The sequence below is a fragment of the Ursus arctos genome, unplaced genomic scaffold (genome assembly GCF_023065955.2).
Source record: "Ursus arctos isolate Adak ecotype North America unplaced genomic scaffold, UrsArc2.0 scaffold_27, whole genome shotgun sequence".
Taxonomy (NCBI): Eukaryota; Metazoa; Chordata; class Mammalia; order Carnivora; family Ursidae; genus Ursus; species Ursus arctos.
The window spans coordinates 19,037,779-19,063,641 of NW_026622952.1; the positions used below are offsets into that span (position 1 = coordinate 19,037,779).

General features: G+C 34.7%; 1 protein-coding gene and 1 pseudogene across 1 annotated transcript in view; one reads left to right on the forward strand and one right to left on the reverse strand.

Annotated features, from left to right (window-relative positions):
• Positions 1-25,863, forward strand: part of SGCZ (sarcoglycan zeta) — a 1,051,274-nt gene that overhangs the window by 864,122 nt on the left and 161,289 nt on the right. The window lies entirely within an intron of this gene.
• On the reverse strand, positions 22,359-23,287 carry LOC113262170 (60S acidic ribosomal protein P0-like; annotated as a pseudogene).

Here is a 25,863-nt window from a genome sequence, read left to right on the forward strand (position 1 = left end):
ATAAGAAGGAGTCCACTAATGTGTTAGCTTCAAAATGTGAGCTGGTAGCAGTCAGGCTCCCTAACCTTTATCCCTGGGGAAGTTCACAACCTCAAGTTCGTAAGCATTTCTAAAACCCACTGTGTTGATTGAAACCTCTATGCTCCTTTCACATCCCAGATCTGTTGCTTGTCCTCACATCTCTCTTAATCGTTTGCCTCTCGGTGACTGCAAAGCCTGGCACAGTGAGAGCAGGTGGGACCATGTGCTCTCAACAGTCAGACAGAAGGCTAGGTGTGACAACGCAAAAAATAGAGACTCGTTTCCTCTTTGAAAATTTCTCTACACACACACTATGAACATAAATAAAGAGAAAAATATGTCTTTTATAAAGAGTTTCTGGGTTAGGATTCTCCTGTCCATGAATGTATGCAGTTGTTCATTCTCTGCCATAAAGCTTATTCACTATTTTAAGAAGCCAGCCTCAGTTTCCCTGAGCTTGTTTTCATAGTAATAAAGTGAGTTTCATAGAAACTTATCAAGACACTTAATTATTAGATTAAGAAAGAATACAAAAATTTCCGTAATTGTAGTAGCAATGAGATTTTTTAAAACCCCATTATACATTTCAGTATTTACACACATTTTCATGTATTCAAATATTTTTTATGATAAAATGTTAAAGTTCCTGTAGGTCTAAGTTAAGGAAATCTACTCAAATCAAAAGATACTTACAAAGATTCAATTAAGATAAGAAAAATACTACTACTGTGTACAACAGATTTAATTTTTGTGAATTTTTTTCCTGCAATTTTGATTTGTGTATGTGTGTGTGTGTGTGTGTGTGTGCGTGTCTGTGTGTGTTTTCCAGAGTTAATGCCAGTGGGTAGCTTTCTTTATATTTAGTTAGTATTCCACTCTGAAAAAAGGAATTTTCTTATTTAAAGTAACTTCCTGGTTATGTAGGAATTTAATCCCATACGACTAGACAGACCCATCTCTATTCATAAAAACATGCAGTTGCCCACAGACACACACATCTAGTCTCCTAATCTAGTAAACCATGGGCTGTTTCTACTCTAAGCTAACTGGTCCCCTGTTCCCACCAAGAGAAATCTATAGATATTTGAAGTTTATTATTATTCATCACAGTTTACTCTCTTCTCCATGCTTTAAAAAATCAACCTTTTTAAAGTGGTCCATTATTGTCAGTATACAGGAAAACATTATATTCTATGTTTGAAATATCTGAAGAATTAAGTGTATCTTTCAGAATTAGCAATATTATTTTCAGGGAGTAAGTATTTACTGAACATCAGTGAAGTTAAATATATAGTTTTCTTCAGATAGGAAAAGTACGAAGGATGTGGGATTTGGGGCTACTTTACATAAATGATAGCAATGATAATAAGATTTTGAATCAATCTGCAATGCATATGATGTAACATGAGGTCAAAATATTTGAACTGTCAGGAAATTAGGACATGTAATCACCAGGCTTTTTTCCCCCCAAGGTTGCATGAGTCCAGAGAACTAAGATGGTTAAATTACCTACATTTCACTGCTTCTTGCCCGAAAAATTTGCATTGTGCAGTTCTCTAGAACTTTTTGTGTTACCCAGCCTCATCTGATATTAACTGAGCAGCTCTCTTGTTAATTTTTTTCTGTTCAAGTGTTCTTAATTAAGGTGATACCTCACCATTGACCCCTCTCCCAGCATCCTTCATGATGGACTAATAAGTATGCAGGGGAACTGCTACCAGATAATTCCAGTTCCTGTAACTCCACAGCAATGCTCTTGGGACGCCTGTGTTAGCAGAGCTGGGAGTAAGACCATGATCTCCCCGGAATGTGTAGTCATTTCACTTGAGCTGGGTTGCTCAGTTCTTGGTCACAACTAGTTTTTGGCCTTCTGTGTTCAATTATTCTTTATAGAGTTCAGATATAAAGCCATGGGGCCAGACAAACATAGCAAACTTCTTCCGTGCTTACACAACATACCCATCTCTTGACCCTGTATCTTTTAGTACCTTGGCAAATCTCCTCCACGCAAACCAATGCATACGAAGAGATATCTGCAAGCTTGTGTAATCATTTTATTATCATTGTTATCATTATCATTTTACATTTAAGTGTTTAACTAAGTGTGTATTATTTTACTATAATGTCTTTACTCAAGTTAAAAACACAAATCACCCCCCAAATTTTTTACATTCAGAAAGAAACTATTAACATCTGATAAACATCATCCCAATTAGATAATTACACATCTGCACAAATAAAAGGGTAAGTATGGAGGGAGACATGTACATGCTATTTTTAATTAATATGTTATACATGCTTTCTTTAATAAATGAAAAATCTGAAATAAATGGGATAGCATTGCTGAGCTTAAATATTATCTTTATCACAAGAATGTTTTTAAAAAAACTTGTCTTTATGGTTAAGAATAAAAGACTATGAATATCATTAAGAAGTTGGATGCATTAGCTCCATGTTTTAATTTCAGACAGTGTTCATTAACTCCCTGCAGTGCAATCTGAGGTGATTAGCTCCTCTCCAATTTGTCCTTACCCCTCTTCATTTTCAGTTTTTTTGATAATTATATTACCTTAACTTTGTCAGAGTTCATAATATTTACATTCCGTTCTGCAACTTTAATTGTGTTGGTGCTTTGGTCTTAATTCTACAGATAGATGGCTGCAGTACTAACCATCAGCTCCTTTTATTATGGCTTCTTCATGACTGGGTTCATTATTCCAATCATTTCCTCCTTACTTGTATTTCACTGTTAATTAGTTTTGTTTGTTAATCCTTGAAATAGTTCATGCTGAAGGTGTCTCACTGTTGTTTTTATTCTTTTCTGGGAATATTATTAATGGTTCATCCCTTCTTCTCCGTTAACTAATTGTTCTTTTAAATTCCACCACTGAATATTGCCATAAAAGGTCTATGGGCAGCCTGGTATGTTTCTTCTGCTGATGACATGAACTTTCTGCCTCGATGCCTGATACAATTTTGCCATTTCATTTTTGGGAAATGTTGTCTGTTATATCACTCAATATCTTTCACTTTCATTTGTTCAGGGCTTCACTTCAGAGAAAGCAGTAATTCTTGTGTTGGATCATCTTTGTCGTCCACAGCTATCATAATTTCTCTAATTATTTTTAAACTCTTTATTGTTCCTCTGAATGCAAGTAACTGTCATTATCTGCAGTCTTTCTTCCATGTCTTTATTTTTCTTCATATGAATTTTGCCCTTGCTCTACTTCTTTTATTTTATGTATAAGAGTGTTATTCTGATAATTGGAATTTTCCATACACCCATAGTCTCCTTATAAATCATATTAGTTTATTTTATTATTTTTATTAGGTTATTTTATTATCTATGGTTTTATTAAAATTAAAAATTCATCATTCTAAAACACTTGCCTGACCTAGTTTGAATGTTCCCCAGTGAGTCACAATTTGAGGTAGGGGAATTATTGTCTAGTTACTTTGTTTCACCAGCAAGATGGTTGTTGGCAAGGGGAGGGTAGATGGGGGCTGCTTTCCCTGCCTGAGGTACTGTTAAATGGCATGCCAACCAGATGTGGACTGTTTATTCTGTGGGTCTTAGAGGCCCTTTCTGCCTCTGAAGAATTCTTCCAGTGGTATATATATTTTTGGTAGACTTTTTTAGTACCACCTATTTTACCACCCTCTTTTCCTCTATCCACGTAAGTTTATTTAGGTCAGACTTCTCTGAAATATATTAATACTCCTTCTTTTCTTCTGGTGATATGGATGAAAGTAGGGTAGGGATACATATTATAAGGTACTATGAAATAATCTCTTTTTTTCTTGGCTTCCACTTTTCAAGTTTTATACCATAAGCTTAAATCAACAAATTGTTGGCTGTTCCAAGAAAAAATTTTAAAAGAAAATTTTGTGGGGTGCCTGGGTGGCTCAGTCAGTTAAGCATCTGTCTTCAGTTCAGGTCATGATCTCGGAATTCTGGGATGGAGCCCCCACATCAGGCTCCATGCTCAGTGGGGAGTCTACTTCTCCCTCTCCGTTTGCCCCTCCCCCCCACTCATGGTCTTTCTCTGGCTCTGTCTCTCTCAAATGAGTAAATAAAATATTTTTTAAAAGAAAGAATCGTGGCTTAATTTTTTTAAGTAGTGAAGGAGAGAAGTTTTTGAAAATTTTTCTATCTGGATGTATAGTATTAGGTAAAATCCTTCCTCCTCCCCCCATTTCCTTTCCTTTCCTTTCCCTTCCTTTCCTTTCCTTTCCTCTTTCTTTCTTTCTTTCTTTCTTTCTTTCTTTCTTTCTTTCTTTCTTTCTTTCATGGCCAGTAGTCCCTAATACTATAATTTGAATAGTCCATTTGTCCTATCACTGATTTGAAATATGATTTTCTCATATACTGCATTCTTAAATGTACATGGATTTGTTTCTGGTCTCTGTTCTGTTCTGTTCTGTTGACATACTTAGACTAAAACCAAACTTTAGGAAATGTTTTTTTATAACTGTGAGAGCAAGTTCTTTTTTATTATTCTTTTTCAAAAGTTTTTGCCTATTGTGCATTTTCTCTTCCAAATGAACTTAATAATCAGCTGTCAAGTTTCATAAAAATTCCTGTTGAGAACTTAATTATGGTTAATTTAATTTGTGGGAAATTGACATCTTTATAGTTTTGAGTTATCCTATTTAGGAACATGGCTTCTCTTTTGATTTTTTTGTTGTTGTTGTTTTAGAACTTGCTTTGCATTGCTTAGGAGCATTTCTTCATATCTTTGTCATATAAGCATGACAGATTTGTTGTCAATCGCATTATGGTTCTTATCGCATATAGGAATGGCTTTTCCATTCACTTTTCTCATTTGCCTTTGTGATTATATAAAAAAGCTGTTCTTTTTAGTGTGTAATATTGTGGCCGTTTTCTTGAAATGTTATTATTTCTATTATATTTAAAATCATTTCGTGGCCAATAATGATTTTTAATAATAACAGCTAACATTCAGCTTACAGTAGAGCTCTAGAGTCAAATTCCTGGTTTCAAATCCTGGCTCTGTCAGTTAGCACTTGTGACTAATTACCTTATTTAACTTCTGTTTGCTTTACTTTTATCATATGTAAAATAAAGTTCCTAGTAGACCCTAATGTTTTTATTATTAAAATAGTAGTATTGTCCAACCCTACTAAAAGAAATAATTAGTTTTAATGAAAGTCAAACATTACATTACATGCTTTGCATATTTTAGCCCATTCATCCTTGCTAGGTGATATGTATTATTATGAAAGACAATATATTTTGAAAGTAGAGTTTAAGGACTTGCTGACATACTATAAATAAGATGTAATAATAAGAGATAATCTAATATTATATCAAAATTTTTTGTTCTGAGTAGTTGCTATTAACCAGTTGAAGGAAAGTAGGGAATGGGGGAATATTGTGAGCACATTTTTGAACTGTTAATTTGCCTATTAAGAGAGCATGGATTTCAGGTTAGACAGGTGGATCCATGAGTCTGGATTTCATGTTGGAGGTGTAAACTAGAGACATAAATTAGAGATATTGTCTGTCTCTATCTATCTGCCTATGTATCTGTCTATCTATCTGATTTCAATACATGAGATTAAGACAAGATTATCGAGTAACAGAGTGTAAATAGAAAACTTAAGGAAGTTTATTGAATGAATGCTTGGGCATCCAAAATCGAACAGTTTGGAAAGAAGTGTAAGAACCAAACACAGACTAAGAACTAAAGGAGATTGAAGTAGGAGGAAAACCAAAAGAATGTGGTATCTTGGAAGCTGAAAGAAGAAAGGGTTTCCAATTTGATAGAGTGAAGAACTGTTTCTGATAGACCAAGTAACAAAGACTGAAAATTTATCCTTTCATTATTAGCTCGATTATACCTTAGTCGGAAATAGTTGTTTATTTTTAAACTATTTATTTTAGAGAGAGAGAAAGCACGAGCAGGGGCAGAGGGAGAAGGAGAGAGAATCTGAAGCAGACTCTCACTGAGTGCGGAGCCCAGTGCAGGGCTCAATCTCAGGACCCTGAGATCATGACCTGAACTGAAACCAAGAGTTGGATGCTTAACTGACTGCCCCACCCAGGTGCCCCAGAAATAAAATAGTTTTTATCATATTTTAATATATCTATTAATATGACTTTTATTTTTTAATGTATTGACTGAATTTCATGGAAAGATATTCAGACATCAAAGCATCCTTTTATTACTGGGACAATCTTTTTTTGTTCATGAGGTAGCAACTTTTAATTAAACAATCCTGAACATTAAACTTTGCACTTTACAAACCATTTTTATAAATATTACCTTATTTAATCCATACTGCTATCCATGAGGAGATATTTTCTTCATTTGCATATGGCAGTCCAGCTGCCTTAAATCATGCAACATAAATCTTAATACTGTGACTAGAATCTCAGTCTTCCTGTCTTGATTCACTGCTTTTAACAATTCATCAGACTCTCCAAATTAATCCTTTTTTACATATTCTCCAGGAAACCCATATTTCTATTTATCTGTGGAGTGCTGGGCTGGACCCACTGAATAAGGTATGGGGACAGTTTGAACACAGTGGATAGGGGACCTTGTTTAGGAACAGGAGAAAAAATAATAATACCATAGTAGGAAATATTCATTAAATTGGGAGACAGTTTTAAGTTGCTGAATATGTAAACATAGGTGAAATTTCTTGCCAAGGGGAAATATTCCTTGAACTTAGAAACAACAAAAACAACAAAACAACTACAGGGAGACTCCAAAAAATACTGTGTATTTTTTTTTTTAAAGATTTTATTTATTTATTTGACAGAGGGCACAAGCAGGGGGAGCAACAGGCAGAGAGAGAAAGAGAGAAGCAGGCCTCTGGCTGAGCAGAGAGCCCAAAGTGGGACTTGATCCCAGAATCCTGGGATCATGACCTGAGCTGAAGGCAGACGCTTAACCGACGAGCCACCCAGGCACCCCTTTTTTTCTAGAGCGGTGATTGTCCTCTCACTAGTGTGGTCTCCCAGGCTCCACTGAAGCCTTGCGGAGTAATCAGGATTTTCTCATCAGCTCTTACTTAATCAGCTACCTTTATAAACAAATATGTAAACAAGTTACATGGTTCTCTTCTCTACCAAGACACACACACACACACACACACACACACACACACACACAGCCTTCACGTACTACTTTTCAAGAAAATACGTGAGATAATGACACAGCAAACCCAGAACAAAGGAGAAGCACACATTAGCTCAGGTAGCTTTTATGTACAGTATCAGAATTTTTTTTTTTTTTTGACAATCTGTTGCAGAGAACCTGGAACAGGAATATAGTAACCTTAGAGTAAAATTGAGATGCTAGTAAACATTACACATCTTTTAATGCCTTACAATAATCTAACAATATAATTCAGCGTTAGGAATTACCTGCCTGAAGGAGCACAAATAATTAAGCTTCAAATACCTGCTCACTCATCTCCAAAGGCTCCTGCTACCAATTGTTAAGTACTTTCCATATGCTAACTGCTATGTGAAGGGTCTGGTATGTATGCTTATCTAATTCTCATAGCAACCCACATGAATTAGACATTATTTCATTCATTTTACAGATGAGAAAAAGCACGTAGCTCAAAGAACTTATCTGATAATCACAAAAACTTATGGGACAGGATCAAATCCAGGTTTGTCAGACTTATAATCCATGCCCTTAACTACTTGGAAATCTCTGCACGTATGAGTGGAATAAGCCAAGTCTTGTCAGAAAGAAGGTGACGGGGATTTCTCCAGAATTCTATTATTATTCATCTGTGAAACATTCCATACTTTCTATAAAGTATGTTTTCTAAAATCTTGGCTGTGGAGTTTGTTATTAAGTACTTAAGGGGCACCTGGGTGGCTCAGTTGTTAAGCGTCTGCCTTCAGCTCAGGGTGTGATCCTGGCATTCTGGGATCGAGCCCCACATCAGGCTCCTCTGCTGGGAGCCTGCTTCTCCCTCTCCCATTCCCCTGCTTGTGTTCCCTCTCTCGCTGGCTGTCTCTCTCTGTCAAATAAATAAATAAAATCTTAAAAAAAAATAGGTACTTAGGCCCTTTCAGAATTTTTCTTGCATGAGATAAAAAATAGGCCTTTGTTATATTGAATGCCACTCTCTAGAGAGTGGGATTTTAATGAGGCATCAGTGTCATTTCTTTTTTTAAATTCTTTTATTATGTTATGTTAGTCACCATACAGTACATCCTTAGTTTTTGATGTAATGTTCCATGATTCGTTGTTCGCGTATAACACCCAGTGCTCCATGCAATACGTGCCCTCCTTAATAACCCATCACCGGCCTAACCCAATCTCCCGTCCCCCTCCCCTCTGAAGCCCTCAGTCTGTTTCGCAGAGTTCATAGTCTCTCGTGGTTCATTCCCCCTTCTGTTTACCCCCCCTTCATTCTTCCCTTCTTTCTCCTACCAATCTCCCTGCTATTCCTTATGCTCCATAAATGAGTGAAACCATAGGATAATTGTCTTTCTTATAATGGAGCTAAAAGAAATTGTACTCCAACTAGCAGATTTCTTCACTACCCAAATTTACATATCTACAGAAGTGTGTGGGCACACTATTGGTATATAGGATCATCTTAGTAATGATGAGGAGAGGGATTTACTGAAAATGTCCAAAGTTCTGGGAGTAGACCAGAGAGAAAATATTAGCAACACATAAATTAGCTCAGAGTTTTTCAAACGTATTTGAATATGAACCACAGTGAGAAAAAAATTCTACGTTGTAGCATGGGATACACTCTGATTTTTTTTTCTAATCTAATATATTCTAGCAAGGCCATCCTATTTTAATTTCAGTTGAATTAAATAATTAATATACCATATATATGTGTGTGTGTGTGTGTGTATTTGTTGCAACCCACCAAATTGATTTAATGGCCTTTTAATGTGTGTGATTTGAAATACACTGCCCTATGTATTAGCTATTCAAATAGTATGTTCAATTTGGCAAGGTATTTTCTCTTTTCTTTCAAGTGTCACAGATGTAATGGATTCTATGTTGGGGAATACAGAACATTTTATTTGAATTTCAAAAGAAAAAATACAAAAGGTGTAAATACCGTGAAAGCAACAATCCTGTGTTTTGACCACTTCCTACAACTGTGTCTGGTATATTAAAAGCCCAGTGAAATTTTTAAACTTTTTATCAGTATGTATGCGTGCAGAAAAATACATACACATCTTAGTGAATGTTTATTTTACTGAGTGAATAAATGGTTAGTATATTCAAAAAACATAAATTAAAACCACACCAAAAGATGTTTCTCCATCATATTAGAAAATGGAATAGGCAACCCTACTACCCCTAATATTCTGTGTTGGTTTCACAAGTTTTTCACCAATATAAACACTTGGTGAATCAGATCCTAGAATTGCCATATATAGCATAAGAAATAGTAGCCAAAGTAACTTTATACTTATAAAGAGGCAAAGTAGTTTTCGCTTGCATTCTCTAAAAAAATTTAAGAGAACAGATCTAATTTTGAATTTTCAGAGCTTTATGGATTTATTATGATCTTGTCTGTACTTGAGCCACAAAATGATCTGCCTTATGTTTCTTATGACTATGTATGTTGTTGCTCAATGAAGTTGTTTGTATTAGTTTGCACATTAATTTTTTTTCTCTAGTTCTTTGTCCTAGAGGTCAGGCCTGGGAACTGAGTTTGGGAATAATCTCAGTGACAGTATCTTCACTTTGAGTGTGGTCTTCCACACTAGATTAGTATCTATGGATCAGGCTGGTATACATCCATAGGAGAGAATTTCAGCTGGCTTTAAGCAATGATTGGGGTTTGAATTTGAAATTACAGAATTTTTATGAGCAAGAGAATAATTTATAAAAAGACATTATTTAGGAAACAGTAAATAGAACAGTTTGGTTTGATATGAGGAATCGTATCAAATCCAGACAGATATACCCTAAATGTGTCCCAAGATTTTCCAGAGGGTAAAAAGGCATAGAGTTATCCTTTCTAGACTCTCAAGTTTCAAATGTACTCTTTCTTAATTTTGATCTGCCTGAGAAGGACCCTGTAGCTGCTACTTTTCTTTTTCCTGCTTCTCTACCACTACCACTCTTCAGAAGTAAAAGACTGCCATTGGCCTTTTTTTTTTTTTTTTTTTTTTTTACATTTTTAAAAATATTGTTCAGGATATAAGAAGTTTAGAGTAGGGGAGAAGTGGTTGGTTAAACAGCAACAAAAAAGAGTTTGAGGATACACTGCCCAGGAAGTAAAACTAAAAAGTTGATAGCTAGATTGATAAGTTGTTAAAAAATTGTAAAAGCAGTAGAGATTGGAAAGTATCAGTGGCTGGGTAAGACTGTTGATAGGGCGGCATATACATTTCTCCAGACCATAAACTCATGGCAGAAATCTCTCTCTCTTTTAGAATTATAAATCAAAAATAAATTAGTTATCTTGGGATGATATTAAGATATTTATTTGAAATGAAACATTCAAACTTTTTTTGATAGAAAGAAAGACTGGTTTTACTGAAGGTTTAGGTTAGGTGGCAGATGTGTTCTATCATTTGGATAAGCTCAATGTAGAGCTCCATAAAATTGGAACATTCCACAAAATACATTTAAAATACATATACAATAGGTAGTGTCAGATAGTTTATCCCTTGTAATTTTAGATGCCAAAAGTATTTCAAATATCAGCTTAAAAATATTTGAGGGGATATGGTTTTAAAAAATATTTTAGGGAGTTGAGTGAGCAAAAAAACATTTGAAGAACAAAGATACAAAGGAGCAGGGTAACATTGATTTGGAAAGCAGTTTAGGGCTTTACACATGTGGGGTTTGAATGCTAGGGAATTTGGAATTTATCCCTAAGGCACTGGTACTCTAAACTATGATATTATCTTACTTTTGCTTAGTATACTATATTTCAAGTTTATGAAATGCATTTCTTTAAAAGTAATAAACATTTTTCATTAACCAAAAAAGTTCTTCATTAACCATTATTTGGGGTTACTGTATTTTAATGTGATAGATAATCATTCTTTTTAATATTTCTGAGACATAGAATGTTAAAAACTTTTTTAGAAGGCATTACAGTGAGCCACAGATATATTTTTAAACAGAAATACTCAGTATCTTAATACTAAAATCCCTCACTCTTAATTATTACAGATTAAAATATTTGTATTTACTCAATTGATGGTTTATAAATGATTTTTAGATATGAGATTGTTCTTTCAAATGAAATCTTGCAGAAAATAGAAGCAATATAAAGCAAATGGAAATGGAGATCTGGCCCATCCATGAGAAGAATCTGTTGGACCTCTGGTGCTCCTTCATTATACCTGGAAAAACACTGGTTTTGACCAATATTTTTAGTATCATCCTACACTTTTTTCATTGTACACTCAGGAGAGCTATCAAAATAAAGTCCAATTACAAATACTGGAACTACCTTTCTGTCCACATTTTATCATAATATGCTTCCTCATCACTGTAAAAGCTCCTACTTTATTATAGTCACAATTTTGCTTTTTCAGGTACTTTCCCCTTCTCTGATTTTCTCTTGATTTGCATTAATAAAATAATTGAAAGATTTAAGGTATAATCTCTACTTGTTAATTTTCTATCTCCATAGCAATTGAAATCTCTTTTGAAGTAAAAGCAGCCTCCTATAAATCAGAACCTGCTTTAAATAACACATGTGTGACAAAATAAGTAATCTTTATCACAAACTTTCTAAGACATATCAAGATCCTGAAATTTCCAGAGATTAAGAAAAGATCAAGTTAATTCGATGTATTTTGGTTTTATTAATTTTATTAATGCTGAATGTAACATTATTATTACAATGAATCCATATGTTGCCCTTAGTCATCCTGCTTTTTAAAAACTTAAAGTTATATCCTCCAACTTTGTATTTGGTTAGTTCCAACAGTTTTTCCGGTTGAATCTTTAAGATTTTTTATATATAGTTTCGAGTCTTGTTCTATAGCCTATGGATGATCCAGTTATGTCTAAGATTTCTGTGGATTTCCAAGGAACTTAGGTCCTCTGGCTCCAATTTTCTCCAACATTTATTGAATGTTTTGGTTTATTTTTCCCCCTGTATCATATGAAAGTTCTTAACTTCTATTATGACATTTGCCCAAATATGAATTTTTGTCATTTCCTGGATTTCCCTATTTTCTTAATCCTCTAAAATGAACAGATATATTCACACGTGATTTTTTTTTTTTTATTCTGTAAAGACCTCACAAAAGTTTTGAGGAGATTGAATATTTACATTTTGATATGCAATATAATAAAATGTTTTTATATTACAGGATGTCTAAAATTTCATTTAAAATTGTTTATATATAGGTATTGGACATCCTATAATATAAAAGCATTTTATCATATTGCTGAGTCATGCTTGCATTTCTGCCTGTCTTATTTTGCTTTCTCTCCCTTTCAAGAACAACAACCAAAAAATTCTTCTTTGTGTATATATGTTTGTGTATTTTTTTTTTTAATTTTATTTATTAATTTGACAGAGAGAGACATCCAGCGAGAGAGGGAACACAAGCAGGGGGAGTGGGAGAGGGAGAAGCAGGCTCCCAGCAGAGAAACCTGATGTGGGGCTCGATCCCAGAACGCTGGGATCACGCCCTGAGCCGAAGGCAGACGCTCAACGACTGCGCCACCCAGGCGCCCCTGTTTGTGTATTTTTTATAAAAAGAAGAGAAATATGTTGGGAAAATGTCCACCAATTTGTTAGTAGAATTTATATGAGTTAATGAAATGAAACATGAGAACAGAATACAAATTTAATTTATATACTTCTGCTTTTTATTTTTTTATTTTTATTTTTTTTTAAGATTTTATTTATTTATTCGACAGAGATAGAGACAGCCAGCGAGAGAGGGAACACAAGCAGGGGGAGTGGGAGAGGAAGAAGCAGGCTCCTAGTGGAGAAGCCTGATGTGGGGCTCAATCCCAGAACGCTGGGATCACGCCCTGAGCCGAAGGCAGACGCTTAAAGGCTGCACCACCCAGGCGCCCTACTTCAGCTTTTTAAAATTATTGTAACGATCATTATGTCACAGGCCAAAAATTTGAACTCATTTCAAGGCCCTAGTTTTCACATTATCACTCAGGATCCCAGAGGATATTGCAATTTTTCTCTCTTTTCTCTTTAGTTAAAAACCTAGAGAAAAGAGTCTTTCTTGCTTTAAAAAAAAAAAAAGGCTAGGTCAACCTATATAACTCAAGATAGGAGAAAAAGAGAGGAGAGAGGGAGAAAAAAGCTGGAAAGTGCTGGAGGCATTGCCAGATTCTATAAACATGGATGGAGTAGAAAAATAATTACATATTAAGAGTCTTTTCATAGATTTTGAGATACGCAAAGTAAGGTTTTGAACTGTTAAAATTTACTTTGTGCTTTGAACTGTTCCTTTGACCCTGACACCACTCTAAGGCTGAATTACATGGTTCTAGTCTTTAACCAGGTCACAGAAGTATTAATTTAGAAATTTAAATGTCTGGGAAATAAGGAAGCAAACAATAAGAGGAATGGTTAATTAAATGCCATAGCTCTTGTATGCCCTATAGTCACTGCATCATTGCCTACCTATGCAGTAGTTATTAGTTAAGTAAAAGTTATTGTAGCAGTATTTTTCCCTGATAAAATATTTAAGTTCATTTACTATCTTTTTCTTGTTTCTTGAAATGTAAATTATTGCAAATAATGGCCTTCAATAAATTTTAGGTGTAATTAGTAACTATCTGCCATTGCATTTCTTGTTAGGAAGTATTTGTGAAGTGAATTATATTTCTATTATTCTTATTTTATCCTGAAGTAGGAAAGGAGAAATTTAACATAATTTATACAGATGCCTGCATTTATTGCTTTTTGATCTTTTTAAAATCAGTGCTGAGGTTAACACCATGTTTATTCTCACCCTCTTCATCTGTCTATGATTTGCAGTCAGCATTTCATGTTGCATTTCACTCAGCATACTACAGTTTCACCATGTTGGCTTCTTCTTCCGATCATGAAAATTTAAAGGAGGGAAATAGAGTCAAAATACTCTTGACCATACCAGATAACAGAGTTTACCAGAGAGAACTTGGAAAATCATCCAATATAGCAAAAGGCTTTGCAGAGAAAGTAATTCTAATATTTCCGTACTTTACACTACATTTGGAATAATGTTTAATTAGCTGAGTAGTCATTCAAACATCTAACCTCATATATTATTTCAAAATTCATGAAATTAGTGGAGAGGTATATGGTCGTAATAGGGATGTATATAAACTATTAATTTTGGTTAATTAAGAATTTTATGTAATATTATAATGTCACATTTAACTTGTTTGCTTTATTCATGTTTTGTAGACTATTTTTTATGATAGTTATGAAAAATAGTTTAATTGCTCAATAGTTTAATATGAAGACTGATTCAGCTCTTACTAAAAATAAAAAAAAAGCTTTAACACAAAACTTAATACCTTAAAACCATAAGCACTTATTATTCCTCTCAAAGTTTTGCATAGTCAGGCAGTTTTTCTAGTTTGTACTAACTGGCTTGGTGATGGAAAATCTAGAATGTCCTCACAGGTATTTGTCAGTTGGCTATGATGACTGAGATGACATTACATACTGCTTGATCACACGATAACATAACGATTCTAGTAGCAAAAGAAGACAGCCCCCATGTTGAAGTGCATCTCAAGACTCTGCTTATGGTCAGTTTGTCCAGGACAAAGTCACAAGATTGATCCCAAATTCAGTGGAGAAATTGACTCTATCTCCTGATGGTAAAACAGTAAAGTCGGTTTACAAAGGACATACACCGAAGGGAAGAATTTGTGGTCATTCTGTATGCCACTACAGAAGCTATCATTATTTCTGGTCTGAATAATTTTATAGTACTTTTTTTTAATTTTGTAGTTTACCAGTATGATTTTCCATGAAAGATTGAATGATACACTTAATACATTTGTTTTAAAGGTAAAATTTTAAATTACACTTAAGGTGAGTATTTTCACTTAAAATCAGATAAGATTCCTAGATTTTTGCTATTTTGTGTTTATGACATAAATCTTTGAAGATATGGAAAACCTGCTTATCAAATTCTTTTAGAAGTCTTAGTTTGGGGACATTGAATCTTTCCTGCAGTTTTTAAATAAGCAATATAAATATTAGAAAAGTTGGCTGTCATGATCATATTAACAAATATAATTTATGTGGCATTACTATGATTTATAAGGCATCTATCATGCTAATCATTATTCATCTCTTTGAATTTATGTGATTATGTTGTTCTTAGGATAGCAATATTAGTAGATTAGTTGTTGACATTGATTGTCCTATGACGATTTATAGCTTAGCTTTATATTATATTAAGATAAACACCAGCAAACATAAGATATGTGTCAATCTATTTGATCTAGAATCTTTACATAAGAAAACACCCTAAGCTAGGATAGATTATTGTAATGCTTTGTATGTGCTGTTTGTCTCAAACGTGATTTAATGAATATTATAGATTTTGATGTAATTATCAGAGTCTATATTTCCTAATTGTTATTAATTGATAAATTTGCTAAGGCTAAAAATCTCTAAATTGGTTCTCTTTTATGTTCTATATCAAGCAATGTATTACTACTATAATATAACCAAATTGTACCTATAATTAATGTGAAAATAGGTGTGCTATTTCCAGACTTATAATTGAATGGCTACAATCTCCTTTCTTATTGAAGTATAATTGAGATACATTATATTGGTTTCAGGCGTACAACATAATGATTTGACATTTGTATACATTGTGAAATGATTACTACATTAAGTCTATTCACCGTCTGTTCACCATATAAAGTCATAATTTTTGTTCATGTGATGAGGAATTTTAAGATTTAGTTTGTTAGCACTTTAAAATTTGCAATACAGTATTATTGACAAAAGGTCCCCATAATACATATCCCCAGGATTTATTTATTTTGTAACTGGAAGTTTGTCCCTTCTGATCTGCTTCACCCATCCTGCCCAACCCCCCAAACCTCCTGACCTGTGGCAACCACAAATCTGTTCTCTGCATCTATGAGTTTTGTTTTGTTTATTCATTTGTTTTATTTTTTTAGATTCCAGACATAAGTTAAATTATTAGTAGAAGGAAGGAAATGATAAAGATCAGGGTGAAAATAAATGAAATAGAGCATAAAGACAGTAGAAGAGATCAATGATACTAAGAGTTGGTTCTTTGAAAAGATTAATGAAAATAACAAACTTGCAACTAAACTCACTAAGAGTAAAAGAGAAGAAGCTCAAATAAATAAAAATTAGAAATTGAAGAGAAGTTATAACTGATAACAAAAAATACAAAAGGTCATAATGGACTACTATAAACAAATATATGACAACAAATTGGACAACCTAGAAGAAGTGAATAAATTCCTAAGAATATATAATCTTCCAAGACTGAATCATGAAAAAATAAAAAATCTGAATAGACTAATTATTAGTAAAATGATTAAGTCAGTAATTAAAAAATTCCCAACAAACAGAACAACAGAATCAGCTGGCTTCAGTGGTGAATTCTGCTAAACATTCAAAGTTGATTGAATACCTATACTCCTCAAACTTTTCCAAAAAGTTGAAGAGGACGGAACACTTCCAAAGTCATTTTAATGGCCAGCATTACCTTGATACTAAAATTAGACAAGGACAACACACACACACATACATACAAACACACACAAACATGCAAACACACAACTGCGGCTAAAATCATTGATGGACATAGATGCAAAATCCTCAACAAAATATCAGCAGAAAAAATTTAACAATACATTAAAAGCATCATACAACGTGATCAAGTAGGATTTATTTAAGGAATGCAAAGATGTTTCAACATCCATAAGTCAGTGTTATATACACGTTAACAAAATAAAAATTAAAAAACATGATCATCTCAATAGATGCAGAAAAAAGCATTTGACAAAATTTAACATCCACTTATAATAAAAACTCTCAACAAAGTGGGGTTAGATGGACCATACTTCAACATAATAAAGACCATATGACAAAGCCACAGCTAACATCATACTCCAGAGCAAAAACCTGAAGGCTTTTCCCTTAAGATTGGGAACAAGACAAGGATACCCATTCTCACCACTTTTATTCACCATAGTTTTGAAAGTCCCAGCCAGGGGGGTTAGGCAGAGAAAAGAAATAAAAGATATTCATATTGGTAAGAAGTAAAACTGTCACCACTTGCAGATGATGTGTTTTTCTATATAGAATATCTTAAAGACTCCACCAAAAAATTGCTAGAACTAGTAAATGAATTCAGTAAAGTTATAGGGTACAAAATCAATATAAAAAAATCTGTTGCATTTTTATATAGCAGCAATGAACTTTCAGAGAAATTAAGAAGAATCTCCTTTGCAATTAAATCCAAAAGAATAAAATACCTAGGAGTAAATTTAACGAAGGAGGTGAAAGACCTATACACTGAAAACTATAAGACATTGATGAAAGAAATTGAAGAAGACACAAATAAATGGAAAGATATTTCATGCTCATAGATAGGAAGAATTAATATTGTTAAAATTCCATATTACCCAAAACAGTATACAGATTCAGTGTATTTCCTACCAAAATTCCAATGATAATTTTCACAGAAATAGAATTTACAATTTTCATTTTGGCCACATTTTTAGAAAGTGAAATAACTCCCAAAAAAGGATACTGCTTTACCACAGCAATGAGATATACAGCCATATAATTATGAGATTTATGCATTTTAGATTTTTTCTGATGTAAAAATACCCTCATATTTTCATTTGGGAAAATGATTTTGTGATATAATTTATAGTGACTTTATGATTTTATTATTCTTTTTTTCACAAACCTGAAGCCAAATTAAAAATATAGCAAACTAAAAAAAAAAAAACCAAAAAACTATAATAGTCTCTATGCATCATCATTTTCATTATAGTGTTTCAGAGAAATACTAAGAACAAATTGGGAAAAGAATAAATGATAGTTCGAGTGGAAATTAGGTTTTTGCTGTCTTACAAATGTCTTTATTTTAGAAAAAATCCATAACTGTTTGGTCAGCTAAGGGAATAATTTCCCTCTCACCACTGTAGATATAGTGCAACTCCATTTATTATTCTAGTAATAGAAAATAAAAGTCTCTGGCATTATTGTAATTCCAAAAAAAGATTGAGTCAATAATGAAATGAACATAAAGCATTGCTTATTTTTTATTTTTAGAATGCAAAATATTATATTGATTGATATTTTGCTACTTAATGTAATTGGTTATCCATTACTTCCACTGACAATCCAGAAGACTCTGATGTTTCAGTATGTCACTGTTGATGTGTTATGCTTCTTTGGAAGTTATCTAGAATCATTCAGTTGTAACAAAAATATACATTTGGAGTACATAATTTTGGTTTGTCATGTCTATGAATCAACTGACTCATTGTTCATTGAAGCAATGTTTGGTTTTCTGCACGAGTATTTAAATAAGAGGACTTCTAACCTATGAACATCCAACTTGTGTGTGTGTGTGTGCGTGTGTGTGTGTGCGCGCGCGCGGGCACGTGATATTGGTTTTTAAATAAATCCATGTCCTTTACGTTTACAATTTCTAATCTTGATATTTATTTTTTATAGGATAACTGAAAAGTTATATTTTATTTTTAAAGTAACTCTATCTTCTATATTTATGTATTTGTCTCATATGTTTTAGCTAGTGTTAGTTTCCATTACATAATGTTTGTTATGATTTTGCTTTTCAGATAATTTAAGAATACATTGCAGTATTATTCCTTGTAGAAACCAGTTCCAAAATATGTTAAGAGATTTTAAATAGGTTTGTTTTACTTTATATTTACGATCTTCTTATTTCCTAAATTATTTTTAGGGGACAAAAGTGTCCAACGAATATCTCAGGTGGTTAATGGCCTTTGATGAGGGTGTTGTAAGATTACAGACAAAAGGGGCATGCTAGACAGAGGTTAGCTTGAACACATGGTCAGAAAAAGAAGTACAAACACGGCTGAAACTGGAGAGTTGGGGGTCATGTTAATTGTCTCTCTGAACTTGAATTACAAATTGAGATTTTACTGACTGAAAAATAGAGAGTCATTAAATGCTTTTTGAGCACTTAAGTGACTTAGGGTTTTATTTAAGAACAGGATTTTGTTGGTTATATACAGAATGAATTCGATGCAGGGGGATATTAGGGGAAAATATTTGTTACAAAAAATAGCACTAATTTGGGACAGGTGAAGCTTGAGTTTCCGGAGAGACATTTTGATAGAAATATTCAACAGGGTTTTGGCAAATAGAAGCTCAGTCAGACATAAAGCTGGAGGGACAGATGAGGAAGCCAGCACATGGTGAAATGGTCAAGCTCTTCAAATGAATGGCAATTGAATGAAATTTGAGAGAGAGAGAAATATCGGATATAGGTCAGAACTTTGAGAATGATGTTTTTGTCAGAGGAGAAAGACGTCCCTATGGAACAGTGGTTAAAGAAGTAGGAAAATTGAAGTGTGAAACAAATAAACGAACAAAATATAAAATTTTTCAATGTACATAGTATAGGCTTCTTTGAAAAAAAAAAGTATCAGGCAGGTAAAATATACCTGGTTTGATAAATAGAAATGAAAACTACCTATTATAAGGATAATCTGGATCAGTAAAATCATACATTCAATCAATTCCAAAAAAAAATTCCAAATACCCAACTCAGTGTTTTCACATAAGTGTTTAAATTTCATGTTAGAAGATACGTTATTTTTTTTTTCATTTTGGATAAATATAAAATGCTTTCTAAGTTTTAAGAGCTAGATTTAACTTACAAAGTTAAAAAATAGATATTAAGATAGTGTAATAGACTCTCACATTTTGGTCCAATTACAGTGATGTGTATGCCTTTAAGTTGTAATCTTAGAGAAAGAGAAGACATTTTAGAGCTGTAACTTCACTTTCTCTACTCCCTTGATGCTGTGTGTGTGTGTGTGTGTGTGTGTGTGTAGACATGTGTTTGAAAAATCATTCTTTGCTAATCAGTGACTTCTTTTAATAAGTGCTTATAAAGTAGTTGACATATCTCTAAACAATTGGGGGAAACATCAATGAGCTCTAAATGAAAGGCAGCCTTTGGAAAGAGGATTTTGAAAACATTCAAACAGCTACATAACTATAATTTTCATCTGAAAATGGTTGGTGCTTTGAGTTTAAAAATCTGTTTTCTAAAAGAGAAGATGAACAACAAAATAAAGTTATAACTTAAAAAGTATGCATGAAGGATAACATGATTATTATTAAAATCAGTTTCAAAAGTTTTCTGACAACTTTTAAGTTATTCACCTCAAAGTACATTTACTTTTCTAACATTCAGTCAAATGAGTTTGGGGTTAGAGATATTACAATAAGTGGATAGAGGCATCTGAAGAAATAACTTGAGTCTAATAAAATTATTCTTATTTTAGAGGAACTAAAGTTGAAACACTAAGAAATAATCTCTTTCTGTCTCTAGATTCCCTACTGAACCCAATTAAAAAGTCTAAATTTTATTCTTTTGTCCCCTATGAAATTTGTTGTAATGTGTTCTATAAGGTACCAAAATAAAAATAGGACAAAGGTGAATCTGAGTGAAAACAGGCAACATGTTGTAGTTAACTCAAGAAAAGGAGTTTATTACACTTTTCAAAAATTGTCTTTGTGAGATTTGAATCCTCAGGTAGAAATTGTACTGCAAATTTCCACAATTCTGTCCGTCCTTCTCTCAGAAAGCAGGAGTCAGTTCCGTGCAGAAGAGAAGAAGCTCTAAAGAAAGCCATGCGCAGACTCTTTCAGTTTAAATAATATGTACATTGAAGGATTTTATACCTAGATCTCAACAAGGTAGTTTGAAGGGGGTCAAACTAGATAAGCTATGTACAATGTCTGAGCTTACAGTAAGTGATCAATACATGGATGATATTGATGATGCTGGGTTGTGGAGCGCCATGGTCAGGAGAGAATTCTTGAGACATTTTGGAGTGCTAAGTGGTGCTTTCATTACAGCACAGCGACAGGACCCGCAGGCAGAAAGAGCTTGCGCTGTGATTGTAAGGAGTGACTGATTATATAGGGTTTTCTATCCTGTGAAGGTGAAAGTCATATTGAGGCTCCAAGAAATTGAGTCTATAGATTCCTGGAAGTCTGGCTATTATTAAGATGGTGTTTTTCTTGTAAATCATTAGGACACTTACAAACGGTAGTGGAGTTTCATATCCTGCATAACTGTAATCTTTATTAGTTGAGCGCTTGTTTCTCCCTGCCTTTGTTCTTAGACGGTCACAAAGTGCTGGAGCAATGGCATATGTACTCCATCTCAAGGGGAGGGGGTCTGTGGGGTGTCAGCTCTTGTTTTGCTTTCAGGTGCCTTTTGTTCTCTCATCAGTGGTGATGATGATGATGATTTCCTTGAATATCCTAAGTTGATTCACTCATCAACAAGGGGGCAGAGAACTTGCTGGCTCTTATCTTTCCTGGTCTGGCACTGGCCACTTCTTCACATACCTCCACTCCTGAATTTTCTCTTTCAGATCCACGTTATTCTGACCACCTGTAAGATTTATGTGTGGTGAGGGGCACCTGGGTGGCCCAGTCAGTTAAGTGTCCGACTTGATTTCGGCTTAGGACATGATCTCGGGGTCATGGGATTGAGCCCTGCATCAGGCTCTAAGCTCAGCGCAGGCTGCTTGTCCCTCTCCCTCTGCTCCTCCCTGCCCCCACACTCACTCTCTCCCTCTCTCAAATAAATAAATAAAAATCTTTTTTAGTGATTTTTTATTATATTATGTTAGTCACCGTACAGTACATCCCTGGTTTCTGATGTAAAGTTCGATGATTCATTAGTTGTGTATAACACCCAGTGCACCATGCAATTCGTGCCCTCCTTACTACCCATCACCAGCCTATCCCAGTCCCCCACCCCCCTCCCCTCTGAAGCCCTCAGTTTGTAAAAAAAGATGTATGTTATAAAACTATTGTCATTTGTGGCAGATCGTGCTTCTTTGGGGTCCAACAGCCCACATCTCACTCTACTCTCTAGTTAGAATTCTAATAGCCACAAAGGATCTCTCACTTTTTTTCTGACTTACTCTTTCCCCTTTTGAGGCAATTTGGCTCTGCAGCAGTAGTGGAGAAGTAGCTATTTCAGTGACTAATACATATTGACATTCTTTTAGTGGAGTTCTTCCTTCTTAGAACTTTTTTTTTTTTCGAGAAGTAAGCCATTATTTCCTTTTTACAAATCAAGTTAGTTTTGTTAGTTACTTTTTGGTGATTAGTCAGAGACCAAATCCCATATCCTCATCTGACTTCTCTGACTCTTCCTTTGCTTCACACTTGGCTGGGACTGCAGCAGCAGCTGCAGGAGTGACAGTGGTGGTGGCAGCACAGGAGCAGCAGCCACAAATGCAGATGGATCAGCCAAGAAGGCCTCGACCTTCTCAGCAAGTGGGAAGGCGTTATCAGTCTCCAGTGACACAGCCAGGACCCACATGTATCCATTGCTGACAGAAGGGTCTACTGGTGCAACAGTCGGATAATCAGTCTGCAGACATAACACTAACAACACTGGGGACACCATTCAGGAAGCTAGAATGCGGTTTCCTCTGTGATATAAAGCACTTCGGGGTTGTAGATGCGGCTGTTGTCAAGCACCTGCTGGATGGAGAAGGGGGGAATAATCAGCACGTTCGGCGTGGCTTCTCTGGCTTCCACTTTGTTTCCCATCTTAATCAGCTGCACATCACTCAGGATTTCAGTGTTGCCCCTGGACATTTTAGTTGTGATGCCTGCAGCCTGAGAGAAGGGGGTCTTCTCAGGCCCAAACCAGTGTTCTGGGCTGGCATAGTGACCTCACATGGGGCCATAGCACCAGCACGGGTGGCAGCTGATACCTTATTGTCCAGCAGCATGTCCCTGATCTCAGTGAGGTCCTCCTGGGTGAACAAAAAATGCACATTCCCCTGAATATGAGGCAACCATTTCTTCGGGGTTATGGTGTTCTCCAGTGCCCTTGGATGGCCTTGTGCATCATGGTGTTCTTGCCACCAGTACCACACCTTCCTGCAGAGGGACATGTAGCTCTGCCGCACCTGCTTGGAACCCACATTGTCTGTTCCCACAATGAAGCATTTTGGATAATCATCCAAAAGTTGGATGATCTTAAGGGAGTAGTTGGACTTCTAGGTCACCTGTCTTTTCTGGGCATCATGGTGGTGTGTCAGGGATTGCCAAGCAGCATTTAAAGACAATGTTACTCTCACAAGGACTCCTAATGAGAGAGGGTAGAACTTTCTTAGTAGTACGCACTGTCTCACCTCTACCTTGATAAGATGTTTGTAATTTCTCAAGTTTTTCTCTTTAGATGTTGCAATTTAGCCATATTCCCCAGATAATTCCTACACTGTACTTACTATCCATCACCATTATCACTGCCATCTGGCAATTATTAACTGTGAGGCCGCCCAGTGCTAAAGACTGCATACATTGTCATGTTATTTAATATTCATAACAATCTTACAATACCATGAAAAACTCCTTTATTTAGGTAACAAAATAAAAAATTAGATAGTTTTAGTAATATGACCAAGGTCATGCAGTAAGTAGCAGACCTGGGAGTATGGATTGTACTATATTAACCTAAGAACCCAAGCTTGCACCATCCCTCCCTCATTCGTTCCCTGCCTTCCTTCTTTCTTGTATTTGGCTGTAGAACTTTTTTTTTTTAATTAAAATATAATGCATTGTGGGGTGCCTGGGTGGCTCAATCGGTTCAGAGTCCAGTTCTTGATTTCAGTTCAGGTCATGATCTCAAGGTCCTGAGATGGAGCCCCCTATTGGGCTCTGTGCTGGGTGTGGGGTCTGCTTAATATTCTTTCCCTCCCTCTCCCTCTGTTCTCTCACTCTAAAAAAAATATAGATGATAGATAGATAGATAGATAGATAGATGATAGATAGATAGATAGATAGATAGATAGATAGATAGATAGATAGATAGATATAATACATGTATAGTGAAATGCATAGCTCTGAAATGTAGTTCAAATATATACATTCTTGTCACCTATACCATTGTCAAGATAGAGACATTTCTGTTTTTCCAGAAAGTTCCCCAATGACCATTTCTAGTCAAGTTTCATCCTGTGACCCAGAGCAATCACTGTTCTACCATTATAGAGGTATATAAAGCCATAGATCAGTTTTGCCTATTCTTGATCTTTATTTAAATTCAATCATAGTATATTGTTTTCTCTTTCATCTCTCAACCTAATAGTTTTAAGACTTATCCACATTGTTTCATCATTCAGCAGTTTATTATCCCTTTGATTGCTGAGTAGTAGTTCATTGGAAGAGTATATCAAAATTTGTTTATAAATAAACATACTGTGAACATTCCCAGGAATAGATTATAAAATCACACAAGTTAGATAGCTTTGCTTTTACACCTCTCTTTCCAGGCTCTTCCTCCTCTGTCTGTCATGGGTCAAGAACCTGTGACTTCCTCAGTCCTTTTTGTCTTCCTGAAGAGAACTCTCTTACTTAGAACTCGACATGCTGTCCATCAGACCTGATCTTCAAGTTGTATTTTGTTTTGTTTTGTTTTGTTTTTTTCCAGAGAAGTCAAGTACCCACCCTATACAAACCTTACCCTAATCAGGGTTAGAGCCTCAGAAGAGTAAAGAGACATTCAAGAAAAGCTACTACCATAGTGTCTCATAATATGAGCATCTTGACTCTACACTTAACTCAGACCTTACCTTGTGTGACAGGAGTAGATGTGGTTCAGGCTTCCCAATGAACAGTGGGAATCACAGCACAGGAAGAGGGACAGAGAAGGTGTTTAAGGTGTTCTCTCCAGTGATTTTAATGTGAATATTAGTGAGTTTTTATTAGAAAGAATGTGGTAAAATATCATAGGGAACATTTAGAACATACATTAAAATGAAATATTTTAAGTGATTTCTGCTGTTCTTAAACTTGAGAAAAATTTCCATGTCATACTATAAGCTTTAAGCTGATATACCAGGGTCTTGAGAGGTGTGGACCTCGTAAACCAAATCCAAGGGTAATTATAAAATTGATGGGGGGGGCACCTAATAGGATTTGTTTGTTGTGGCTTTTTTTTTTTTAAGATTTTATTTATTTATTTGACAGAGAGAGACAGCCAGCGAGAGAGGGAACACAAGCAGGGGGAGTGGGAGAGGAAGAAGCAGACTCCTAGCGGAGAAGCCTGATGTGGGGCTCGATTCCAGAATGCTGGGATCACGCCCTGAGCCAAAGGCAGACGCTTAACTACTGAGCCACCCAGGCACCCCTGTTATGGTGTTCTGATACCAATGTGAGCCAGTAATGAGGCAGTGCAGCATTTAATTAATGATCTGGCTTAATTAAGTGTTCAGTATCTATTTCCAATCCTCTCAAAGGGTGGTTACATAGAAAGTAGGAAATGCTTAATTATAAAATATTAAAATATATAAAATTATATAATTATTAATTATATGAAATTTAGAATTATTTAAAATTAATTATATAAAAATTAGAAAAATTTCTACATCTCAGATCAACGAATTCCCTATAATTTCAACATAATTTCAGAGGTTTACGAACTTCACTAGTTCACTGACCTTTGTCAATTTGCATTACCTAGTTTGAATATTTTATATAGATTAGAGAATTATTGAAACAGAATATATTATATTTATAAAATTGAGCCATTCTTTATACTACTTAGAAATAACTGGTGTACTTATATCCAAACTGACACATTTCTTTTGGTGTTAAAAG